Genomic DNA, 13320 nt, shown 5'->3' with positions numbered 1-13320 from the left:
GAATGGTGCCATTATCTAGAAGGTGCTTCTAGCCAAGTGACAGTGTATATTTTATGTCAGCACGTATTTTAAATCATTGCCAATCTCGTTGGAGTATATCTTTGTCAAGATTCAAATTCAAGATCACTTATCCATCAAGAAAACAACAAGATTTATCAGATGCACTCTCTAGACAATCTAATCTTGCATCAAAGGAAGGAGATGCTACTTTTGATTAACAACGGATAATTTTCTTGAAGCCAAAGCATCTTCAACTTTGAGTAATGAAATCAACACTAACTATTGTTTCAACTTTCATTAAGCAAGTTCAGTCAAGTATGTCTTCTGATCCTCTTATTCGTGATATTAAGAAAAATCTTTCAAAGTCTCATGATACTTCTAAGTTTGAATTCAAGAAGAATCTATTATATTTTAAGGAATGCCTATATATTCAAAAAGGTGAAGCTTGATTATCTATTCTTCAAGCTCGTCATGACTTTCCAGGAGCACGACATTTGAGGTACAATAAAACTTTGGAACTAATATTCTAGGACTTTTGGTCATCCCTAATGTAGAAAGCAGTCAAAGATTTTGTGCAATCTTGTGATGTTTGCTCGAGATCAAAAACTCCTCGTCATCAACCTTACGAACTTCTTCAGCCATTATCCATTCCAGAACAACCATGGTCTTCTATTTCTATGGATTTCATCACGGATCTTTCAATCTCATATTCTTATGACTCTATATTCGTGATAGTAGATCGTTTTACTAAGATGCCATATTTTGTACCATATACAAAATCTATCACACGTTGTCATGTTGTAACACGAATATACCATAAAAATATAAAGAAAGGGGACTTTTATTAATGTTCAGTTACCTCGAATATTGGGAGCAATGACCGATTCGAGTGCCAATATTTAGGGGCCAGTTCAGACACCCCGTCACAGTCGGTCAAGGCATATTTACCAGTAAGAAAATACTCCATTCGAGTCCAATAGTGGGAGTCGACAGAATCAAAAGGACTAAATTGATGACTGAGCGAGCTTGACGCAAAGGACCAATTTGACCCAATTATGGGAACATCCAGGTCTTACTACGGGCCTCTTAACCAATCTGACGCAAAGGACCAATTTGACCCAATTATGAGAACATCCAGGTCTTACTACGGGCCCCTTAGCCAATATGACACCTGAATTGGTCGAGCGACTCAATGTGGTCCCGATTACGGGGATTTCAATTCTGTTTCAGGCTGTCCTGTTCTCTGTGCCATTTCAAGGAACGTTGTTTCTGAAAAAAGAACCTTTCAAAAGGCAAAAAATGGAGGAGAAAGCTCTGACGGCGGAGCCAATTCTGGATCCAAGACGGAAGATTGAAGAAATTCAGAGGCTAGGGTTTAAAAGAGGGGGAGAATTAAGGTTAAAGAAGAGGATAGGTTAAGAAATGAAGGGGAGAGAATTAGGGTTTTAAGGGGAGAGAGCTAGCTTCATGCTTCGGGGAAAAAAGATAGAGAATTGGGATTTTTTTTTTCTTCATAGGATTTGGGGAAGACGGAGGTAATCGTTGCTGAAAGTCAGTGTTGTATTGATGAATCGGAGTTTTAATGAAGTGGGTGTGATTACTCTTAACTGTTCTGTGAAATTGAAGTTATATCTGTGATTGAAGAATTAAAAGGGTGTCTATAGGATTGAGTATGCGGAGTGAATGAAAATTTTTGGGTTAATCTAACAAGACAGTCAGTGGATACAAGGTCGTGAGTATAAAGCGGTATCGGAGATTAGCAAATTGGGTTGTTCAAGGTTCTCTGTAACGTCTAGAGACCTATTGGTTGGGGCAAAAAGGATTTTGGCAAGTAGTCGAAGGACATCCGTGTAGATTTATGGTATATTCTTATAATTGTTTATATACCAACAGCAAAAAAAAAATCGATAGACTGCTTGAATATTAGCGAATCTCCATACTACCTTCTACAGCCAGACGTTTGGTGCATTCTCGAGTAGGAAAGCACGTAATACCACATAAAGTAGTGAACCCGACGTGAAAGCTTGAGGTGGAAGGTATTGGGTTTCGTTTGATTTTATTTTTATTTTTATGGAGAAAAAAAAATAAAAATTTTGAAGGATCTTTGGGAAGAATTTTTGGTGAGGGTTCTTCTAAAGGACAAGGTATGTACATGGATCCGTCTATTGCTAGTATGTTTCAAGCCTTCTCATTATCAATGCAGCAACAGCAAAGCAATGATCGAAAGGAAGCTTTGGCAACCAAAGCATTGCAAGCAATGGTCATTAAAATTGATCAATTTGATGGAAGGAATATTTCAAGGTATTTAAGATGTTATGTTCGTGAAATGGAATTAAATCAAGTTTCTGAGAAGAAAATGGTTGAATTATTTGGACTTGCCATGATATCGGAGATAAGAGACCATATTACATCCATTATGGATCATTATAGGAATTCATGGGAGGTTTTTTCACATGCATTGAAAGACGAATATTTCTTGGAAGATGTTGATCACGTTACTAAGAAGTTGTTTTTGGAATGGATTGAACAGCCTAATAAGAATTTGCAAGCAACAGAGCCACTAAGAGAATTTGAAAGGTAGTACTTTCAATTATCGAAGGTAGAAAAATTGACATTAGAGCCGAACAAAGTTGATCTATTTCTTCAAGCTGCTGATGTAGAATTACAAGGGAAATTAGAACTTCTTCTTGAAGACAAAGAAGAAGATGAAGGATTGACAACAAAGTGGAAGAACGTTGAAGATGCGGTGGGGTTGCTTACAAAAAGAGAAAGGAGGAATGATAGGAGCAATATTCCGAAAACAGTTCAAGCACCCAAAGCTCCAATATGTACAACACCACCAACAATGCCTACAGTTCAACCTTCGACATCCTTATCAAAGAAAGCAGATATGGAGATGGAAGAAATTATACGAGGAATGCGAGATCTTCAAATCAAATTGGCAAGACTTGAAGAGAATACTTCTACAAACAATTTGAAGAATGTTTCAAAACAAGGATATGTACAAAGATGTATTTGGTGTAATGACGCTTCACACACTAGGAAAGATTGCAATGAATTTAATAATATGATACGGCAAGGAATTATTTGCTAGAAAGATGGAAAGATAGCATTGACAGATAGAGAGGATCTTCTTTAAACCAATTTTGGCAAGGAAGAAATGAGAGCATTGGTTCAAGATTACCTAAAAGAGTATGAAACAGTAGCACGAGAACGTGCAAGTTATGGTGCTAGAGTAGATGATGACCTTGGTAGAAGTACAAAAACTAGTAAGTTTTGGGCTTCTGCCTTTTCTACAATGTAAGAAGGGAAATTACCTCGAGAAGCATTATTGAGGACTGCAGCTACAATACGAGGTAGAACAGGTTGGGAGGATCCTGTTGAATCTCTTTCAATTCATGCATATATTGCTATGAGCCAATATGAAGCTTTGATGGAAGAAAAGAGACGAGGAAATTTTGATGATACTAGAGTAGGAAATTCTTCTAAGAGGCAAACTCAAGGAGACAAGGCTCGGGAGGCAGCTTCACAAGAATTGCCTGTAAAGGATACCTCAGCATCATTGGAAGAAAAAACAAAGGAGACAAAAGATAAGAGCAAATCAATTGCTTATAAGTTACTTTTTGACATTGAAGTGGCAACAAATTTGAAAGGGGTGTTGGAAGAACGTATATTAAACGCTAATGTAGAATTCACATTGAAAGAAGTCTTGGAAATTGCAAAGAAGGAGTTTCATGATGTTATCATTGACAGCATTAAGCGAAAGAGGCAATTAATGGGCGAAACTCGAATGAGTCATGCTATTGATGCAAGAATATATAAAGATGAAGAAGAGGTTGATATTGGTTACAAGCAACCAACAAATGAAAAGAATGGGTATAATCAACGAGTACGTTTCGAAGATTCTAGTGACAAGAAAATGAAAACTTTGAGCCATTATACTCGGAAACATTGAGCAAAGGCAACTACTGAGGTATTGGTGAAAGTAGGAGATATAGAAGAACCAATAGTTGCTTTAGTCGACCATGGTTCTGAAATAAATCTCATATCTAAAGATCTTTATAAGAAGCAAAAATGGCCAATTGATATGGAACATGGATGGGCAATACGAGCAGCTATTAACACACGGGGCGAATTATATGGAGCTTGTCCAGATGTCAAAATTCGGATTGGGGATGTTGCGACGGAGCAACATTTCTTTGTTCAAGATACAACGTCTTATCCGTTGATTTTAGGACAACCTTATATTATGGCAACACGGATGGAAACAAAAGTACTTGACGATGGTTCTGCTTATGCAAGGGTACGTAGCGAGGATGGGAGGAAAGGTGTACAATTTCTAACAGTACCTCTTAATTATGAACGGAATCGAGATAGGTTGAGGGAGAAACTATTGCCAAAGATTGTTGAAGGATTTAAGGATTTTAGAGAGGTACCCCTGTAAAGCGAGATTATGGAGGTACAAAAGAGGAGGTACTCTCGCGTGATGAAGGTGCCTTTGATGCGAGTTTCATTGGTATTTTGGAGAATGGAAATATTATGTATAAAAAAGTTGATGATTTTAAAAGAAAAGAAAGAAAAAGATTATATGATATTGAAGGAGAATTATGCAAGTTAGTTACGCAACAAGAAGATGAATGTGATTTGGATGATGAAGGTGACGAAGACGAACTGGACAAAGACGTAGAGAATATATTGTAAATCAAATAAGAATTAGGTAAATTGGTGCATACTGGAGGATGCACACGTTCAGAGGAGGTGGATGTCATGTCTTAACATAAGTATACCGTGAAAATATAAAGAAAGGGGACTTTTATTAATGTTCAGTTACCTCGAATATTGGGAGCAACGACCGATTCGAGTGTCAATATTTAGGGGCCAGTTCAGAGACCCCGTCACAGTCGGTCAAGGCATACTTACCAGTAAGAAAATACTCCGTTCGAGTCCAATAGTGGGAGTCGACAGAATCAAAAGGACTAAATTGATGACTGAGCGAGCTTGACGCGAAGGACCAATTTGACCCAATTATGGGAACATCCAGGTCTTACTATGGGCCTCTTAGCCAATCTGATGCAAAGGACCAATTTGACCCAATTACGAGAACATCCAGGTCTTACTACGGGCCCCTTAGCCAATATGACACCTGAATTGGTCGAGCAACTCAATGTGGTCCCGATTACGGGGGTTTTGATTCTGTTTCAGGCTGTCCTGTTCTCTGTGCCGTTTCAGGGAACGTTGTTTCTGAAAAAAGAACCTTTCAAAAGGCAAAAAATGGAGGAGAAAGCTCTGACGGCGGAGCCAATTCTGGATCCAAGACGGAAGATTGAAGAAATTCAGAGGCTAGGATTTAAAAGAGGGGGAGAATTAAGGTTAAAGGAGAGGATAGGTTAAGAAATGAAGGGGAGAAAATTAGGGTTTTAAGGAGAGAGAGCTAGCTTCATGCTTCGGGGAAAAAAGATAGAGAATTGGGATTTTTTTTTTCTTCATAGGATTTGGAGAAGACGGAGGTAATCGTTGCTGAAAGTCAGTGTTGTATTGGTGAATCGGAGTTTTAATGAAGTGGGTGTGATTATTCTTGACTGTTCTGTGAAATTGAAGTTACATCTGTGATTGAAGAATTAAAAGGGTGTCTGTAGGATTGAGTATGCGGAGTGAATGAAAATTTTTGGGTTAATCTAACAAGATACTCAGTGGATACAAGGTCGTGAGTATAAAGCGGTATTGGAGATTAGCAAATTGGGTTGTTCAAGGTTCTCTGTAACGTCTAGAGACCTATCGGCTGGGGCAAAAAGGATTTCGGCAAGTAGTCAAAGGACATCCGTATAGATTTATGGTATATTCTTACAATTGTTTATATACCAACAACAAAAAAAATTGATAGACTGCTTGAATATTAGCGAATCTCCATACTACCTTCTATAGCCAGACACTGTCGTATGGCGTGATTTGCTATCTGGGAATACACTGGGTATCTAGCTATAGAGACTGTACCTTAAACCTTTATATGATTCTTTTCTTAGCTTCCAAAACTCCTTTATTTTTGTATATAACTACAAATATAACAAAATCCCTTCAAAATATATTTTTTCCGTGAAGAGTTGTTTTTTGCCTCAAACTTTAGAAAATCATAACTATTGATCTAACCGTTCAGTTTGTTTCAAATTTACAAGATAGGTAAAATTTACCCTTTACTTGTACCACAAAAAAAATCATTTGCAAATTCACTCCAGATCTTCTGGCATCTAAGAAACCCTAGCAGACACTCCGAACCCTAATTTACAAGCACCCGAAAACTATTTTCATTATATCTCAAAATCCCGAACTCAAAATGTCATAGAACTTATGCACAAAGTTTACTAACATGAAATTACACATTTCTTGAAATTTTGAGCCAAAACCTCACAAAATTGCTCAAGATATAGTTCAAAAAACAAACACTAGTAAATCGGTTTACTTACTACCCTTAGATTGCATGTGCTGACTTCAAAATCCAATAACTCCTTCATTTCAACTTAGAATCCCGTTAGCAATATTTGATAAGTATAGCCGCAAAAGTGTTCTCTCCAGTCGCGGTCGCCGATCCTCAATTGCCTTCCGTACGCGTGCGTTATGCCCAAAAGAGTGACAATAGGTTCAAAACTAACACCTTAACTTTGAGCGCCTATAACTTCTTCATAAAAACCCCAAATGACACAAAACTTGCACCAAAACCTTAACCAAAAACCTAAACCTTCTGAACCTAGCCTTCAAAGTTCGAATGGCCTCGAGAAACTAACCCTAATCCCTAATATGGCATCGGTCAGCCTCCTCAAAGCCTATTGGTCATGATTTTTGACCAATAGGAATGGAGATTTTCATCATCCATCTCCATTCATGTAAATTGGTGCCCTAATTCCTCCCTTTGCTACCAAAATCCTTCTTCAATCCTTTTTCTTATAAGATTTACATAATGTATGCTCTAAACACCAAATAAAAGAACCAAAATAAATTTTCAAATGTCACCAATGTCTAACAAAGGTGACTCTAAATATTTAGAAGTTACTATCAACCAAAACCAATCTTAAAAGCCACTATCAAAAGAAATTAAAGTTATAAAAATTCTATAGTAATCTTTTTAAACAACCTCTTCTCAAAGTAATAATCAAATTATATTCTACAATCAACTAAAATCTACTAACATGGCTCTCACTATATTACTTAATAAATTATATATTAAGTACATAATTACATTATTTTTATATAGTTGCCGAACCACAACAGGACAACGCCCGGTGCGTTCTCAAGTAGGAAAGCACGTAATACGACAACGTGAAGAACAGCTAAGTTCTTTCTTGACTATATCTATTGCTATCATGGATTACTCAAGGATATTATATCAGATAGGGGAACTCAATTTATATCTAGATTTTGGTGGATTCTTTTCAAGATTCTAAAAGTGCATATAAAACTCTCTTCGGCATTCTATCCTCAAACTGATGGACAAACGGAGCATGTTAATCAAGTTTTGGAGGAATATTTAAGATGTACCATTAACTACCAACAAGATGATTGGACAACTCTTTTGTCATTGACAGAGTTTGCTTACAATAATATACTATATTCTTCTACAAAAAAAACATCTTTCTTTGCTAATTATCGTTATCATCCACGACTTGATACTATTGACTTTTCAAAAGTTGATAATCCTACTACGAAAGATTTTGTAATTCATTTGTCAAAGCTACATGCAACGATGAAGGCACAGTTAAAAGAAGCTCAAGTACAACAAAAGGTCAATGTGGATGTCTATCAAAAGGAACAACCACCATTCTACATGGGTGATAAGATATGGTTACTTCATGGCAATATCAAGACCACTTGTCCTTGTGAAAAGTTGGACTATCAAAGGCTTCGACCATTTTTATTTTCTGTATAAATCAATCCAGTTGCATATCGTTTATATCTATTGGAGTCAATAAAAATCCATTCGGTATTTCACATGTCTCTTCTTAAACCATACAAGACAATGGACATATCAAGAAGAAGACAAGCTCCACCTCCTCCTATAGAAGTGGACACTAATAAAGAGTTTGAAGTGGAAGAAGTCTTAGATTCAAGGCGACGCCAAAATAAATTGGAATATCTTATCCATTGGCACGGATATGATATTAATGAACACACATGGGAGCCAATAAAGAATCTTGCAAATACAACAAAGGTGGTGGAGGCTATTCATCGATGACATCCATCAAAATCGAGATGAAAACCTTTTTTATAAAATAAACAAGATCTACCCAAGTTATCATTCTACTTTCAATCCTTATTAGTAGCTTCTTTGTAGTTGTGACGCTCACGAGATGGAAAACCAAAAACCAGTGGATTCAACTCAAGAGCCTTTATTTGCTGACCTACGAAATGAGACATTACAATTGTGACAACCTTCAAGATGATGCATTTGAGATGAAGATTGTCAAGAACGACATGTTCTTCCTCGAATAGATGGCAAAATACAACGCATTTGGTATCACGACCTTGGAAGGGACTCCCGATGTTTGGTGATTTTATTAGAGGTAGGAACACCTCCTGATAGTATTTCAAATGTTTAATTTGAAGAAAGTTATGAAGGCCTCAACAATGATCAAATAACTAGGTGGTCTTCCCACCGTGGTATGGGATACTACCAATGGTTGAGAGGCCCTATCAATTATCTTCGAAGAGAATAAAGATCAGAGTAAGTAGCAAATACAATTCATCGCATCATAGATTTTTTTAACATATGATGACCACTCTTTATGGAACTCATCCCTAGAAGGGGGGATAATGTCATGGACATATTCATGTAAGCCAATAATTATATATATAAATAAGTAGAAGTAAGTAAAAGTAGATAAAAATAAGTTAATTCTATAGTATTTGATATGGAAGCTTTCTAGAAGCTTTATAGATGTTGCTTTGACTTTATAGGTTTTTTTAATTGGAATTAGAAACGTGGTCAATAAGTTGGCCATGTGCCACACATATAGTTAGCTTCAAGACCAAGCTAACTATGTGGCCCATACGTAGAAAACTTGCTTTGGAAGTCAAGGCATGTATCCTACAAAGTTAACACATATTGGAAGTCCTATAGAATGATGCCACATAGCTCCTATTTAGATAGTATATATAGAGACAAGAATGAAGCCTTCTTCACTCTTGTCAACTCCTTTCTTGCTTCCAATCTAGTTTCAAGGATCTCTAGTTATCTTGACTTTTGGCAATAGCTATTCCAGTTTCTTTTTTAATATACATATCAAGTTATTTCTATTTTATCATCTTTCTTTGAAAGAAGTCTCACTTCTTTATTTATCATTATTATATTCTTATCCTTGAAAATATCTAAAAGCTGATTGACATTAAATATTTCAGAAATATATATCATTAGAAAAATTGCCAAGAGCACTTGCGGAAAATTTAGTTAATAGACGAGTGTTTCCCTTAAGGCCGTTAATTGTGAGTGGAGAAATCACAAAAGAATTGGGTACTCCATTAGATACGTTTATAATAATAGAAGCTTCCAATTTCATCAAAACTAGTTCCGTAGAGAGGTATAAATTACTAGTCAATAACGACCAATTTAGTGTATTTCAAAATTTGTCATTTTCACCCCCAATTCAACCGAATAAGTTAGTAAGGGACAATAATAACAAATTGAGGAAACTTGAAAATTCAAAACAATCAATTGAAAAAGATGCCAATTATTTTAACAAAAAATTAAGTAGAACATTGTTCTCTTCAATGGCGATGGGTGGTCCAGTAGTTCCAATAGCAATACGAATGGGTGACGTGAGTGATTGCACAACGAGCGTGGCTCCATTACCTACTTTTAGGGGTCTTTTGGGTGCGGATCGCAATCAACACTTGTCTCAGTTTCTGACAGCATGTATAGCCAATAATAAAAGAATTGAAGATATTTGATTATGATAGTTGCCAGCAACCTTAAAGGACACGACGTTTGAATGGTACAACCATCAACTAGTGGGTCAATTTTTCAATTGGGAAGCATTGAAGAATGCATTTTTAATCCATTTTTGCCCAATTGGTTTTGAGGATCGACTTCGAGAAAGATTAATGACGAGCAAAATGGATCCAAGAAAGGCAGTGGAATTATATTATGGTCATGTGGTAGATATACTCCGCAAGTGGCCAAATCACCAAATGCCAGAGGTTTTTATATTATCCATATTAATCAACGGATTGCACCCACCGAAACTAAAAATATTTGTAAAAGAGGCTCAACCAAATACGATTATTGCATCTCTTAATAGAGCCAAGATTTGGAAGGAATATCATTATGACCAGTTTTTAACTACGGTGTCGTATTACGTGCTTTCCTGCTCGAAAACGTGCCGGGCGTCTGGCTGTAGAAGGTAGTATGGAGATTCACCGATAGTCAAGCAGTCTATCAGTTTTTGACCGCTGGAATATAAACGACTGCAACAATGTACCGTAAATCTATACGGGTGCTCTTCGACTGCTTGTCGAAGTCCTTTTTGCCCCAGCCGGTAGGTCTCTAGACGTTACAGAGAACCCCGTACAACCCAAACTGTTAATCTTCAATACCGCTTTGTACTTACGATCTTGTATCCACTGACTGTCTTGTTAGATTAACCCAATAAATTTCATTCACTCCGCATACTCAATCCTATAGACACCCTTTTAATCCTTCAATCACAGACGTAACTCAATTTCACAAAACAGTCAAGAGTATTCAAAACCACTTCATTTAAAAATCCTGATTCACCATTACAACACTGACTTCAGCAGCGATTGCCTCAGTCTTCCCAAAACTCTACGAAGAAGAAAAATCCAAATTCTATGTCTTTCCTTCCTTGACCCAAAGCATGAAGCTCCTCTCTCAGATCCCTTGATCTCCAAAATCCTCCAATAAAAACCGAACTGGTAACCTTGCAGAAGCTTGAAAACTAGCTTCCCCCCCCCCCGATTCTCCCAAAAAAAACCTCTCCCCTCAAAACTATATTCTCCCCTAATCTTATCCTCTGAATTTCTTCAATCTTCCATCTTAGATCCAGAATTGGCTCCCACCTCAAGCTTGGATCCGAAATTGGCTCTCACCTCAAGCTTGGATCCGAAATTGGCTCTCGCCGTCAAGCTTTCTCCTCCGTTTTTACCTTTAAGAAATCCATTTACTGAAAACAATGTTCCCTGAAACGGCACAGAGAACAGGACAGCGTGAAACAGAATCGAACCCCGTAATTGGGACCACATTGAGTCGCCCGACCAATTCAGGTCCTATATTGGGAAAGATGCCCGTAGTAACCTGGATGTTCCCGTAATTGGGTCAAATTGGTCCTCGCGTCAGATTGGCTAAGACCCGTAGTAAGACCTGGATTTCCCGTAACTAGACTGCATTGGGTTGCCCCACCAATACAGGTCTCATATTGGGTAAGAGGACCCGGATTGGATTATCGAAATTGGATCCAATTGGCTCCTCGAACCCGTCGTGTGAATTGGTCCTTCTCTTCCTGTTGACTCCCGTTATTGGAATCGAATGGAGCATTTCAGTATGCCTCGGCTGACTGTAACGGAGTGACTGAACCTGACCACTCAGTATTTGTACTGGAGTTGGTTGATGCTCCCAATATTCGAGGTAACTGAATATTAATAAAATTCCCCTTTCTTTTTATTTTCACTGTATACTCGTGTTACAACACGAAATCCACCCCCTCTGAACTTGTGCATCCTCCGGTATGCACCAATTTACCCAATTGCTGTTTGATTCAGAATATATCCCCTACGTCTTCGTCCAGTTCGTCTTCGTCACCTTCATTATCCATATCACTTTCATCTTCTTGCTGCGGAATCTCTATACCTTCATTAAGGTCTTCCATATTCATCTCTGCATGTCTTCGTTCATATATTTTTACTCGCTTCCCTACAATTGGTATTTTCAATTTTGTACCATCTAACTCCCGTAATGAGTAAGTCGCATTATCATGAACAGTTGTTACAACATATGGTCCAAACCAACGTTTTGAAAATTTCCGCAAAGTACTATGTTGATTATCCAGACTATTGTCATAAACAAGTACCCAGTCACCTTCCTCGATTGCTTTTGGTCTCAATCGATGTTGCTTATCGAATCACGCCTTATTTTGTAACCTTGCTCTTTTTAACCTTTCCAATGCTATCTGGACATCTTCCGTTCTTTGCTCCAATTGTCGAATCCTAATAGCCAGAAGTTCTTCTCTTGTCAATCCATCTTCCTATGGTAGCATACTCTAAGTAAGTACCTTTTCTTCAATCGGCATAATTGGTTTTTGACCTGTCATAAGTTCTACTGGCATATATCCTATCACCGAACTATGTGTTGTTCGATCAGCCCATAATGCAAATGACAAAAGCCGTGGCCACTCTTTAACTTTCCCATTACAAGCTTTAACCAATGCTTTCACAATCGGCGGGTGACCGCGTTCGCTTTTCGCATTCCCTTCCGGATTATAAGCAGTAGTCAGTGATAGTTTAACTCCACATTTTTCAAAGAACTTACGAGCTTCTTGTGCATTTAATTCTCCACGATCTGCAGTGATTTTTCCTATGCACCCGTAACGGCAAATGACATCTTCAAGCAAAAACCTACAAATCCCCTCTGTCGATTTTGTCCTCAATGCTCTTCCTTCTACTTGATTTGATAAATCTTCACGAGCTAAAACCAAATATCTCATTTGCCATAACCCAACCGGCATAATAACCAAATCAACAACCCATTTAAAATGAATAGCCAGAGGATACGTAGGATGAAGACCATCTCGATGTCGGATATTAGAATACGATTGACAGATTTCACATGACTCTACAAATAAGAGCACATCTCGATACATATTTTTCCACCAATATCGTTCCTTGAGTTTAGCAAAAGTAGCCCAGATTCCTCTATGCCCTGCCCATAAACTATCATGAAACTCCTTTAATAATTTTAGTTTTTCTTCCCTTTTGCCTATCACTCGTTGTGGCATCCCAATTCCTTTCTTCGGTCTCTTCTATAAGAATCCATCTCGAAGTAAAAATCCATATGCTTTTTTTCTTATTTGTTTGAATTTTTCTGTAGACCAATTCCCCTGCTTAGACAAGGTATTCAAATAATGACCAATATCCAATAATTCTCCTTCATAAGATTCTTCAAGAAATAGCTTGTCTTCTCTGTTGAGATTCGATATTGAATAGAATTTCAATCCGACATCATCAATGTCTTCAACCATTTCGTCTTCCCTCTCGTATCTTGCTCAAGATAGCATGTCTGCTACTAAATTGTCCTTTCCAGTGATATGCTTAAATTCTGGATTT

The sequence above is a fragment of the Physcomitrium patens genome, chromosome 21 (assembly GCF_059467195.1).
Source record: "Physcomitrium patens ecotype Gransden chromosome 21, ASM5946719v1, whole genome shotgun sequence".
Lineage (NCBI taxonomy): Eukaryota > Viridiplantae > Streptophyta > Bryopsida > Funariales > Funariaceae > Physcomitrium > Physcomitrium patens.
The sequence above is the reverse complement of the archived record's forward strand: the minus strand, read 5'-3'. Positions refer to the sequence as shown.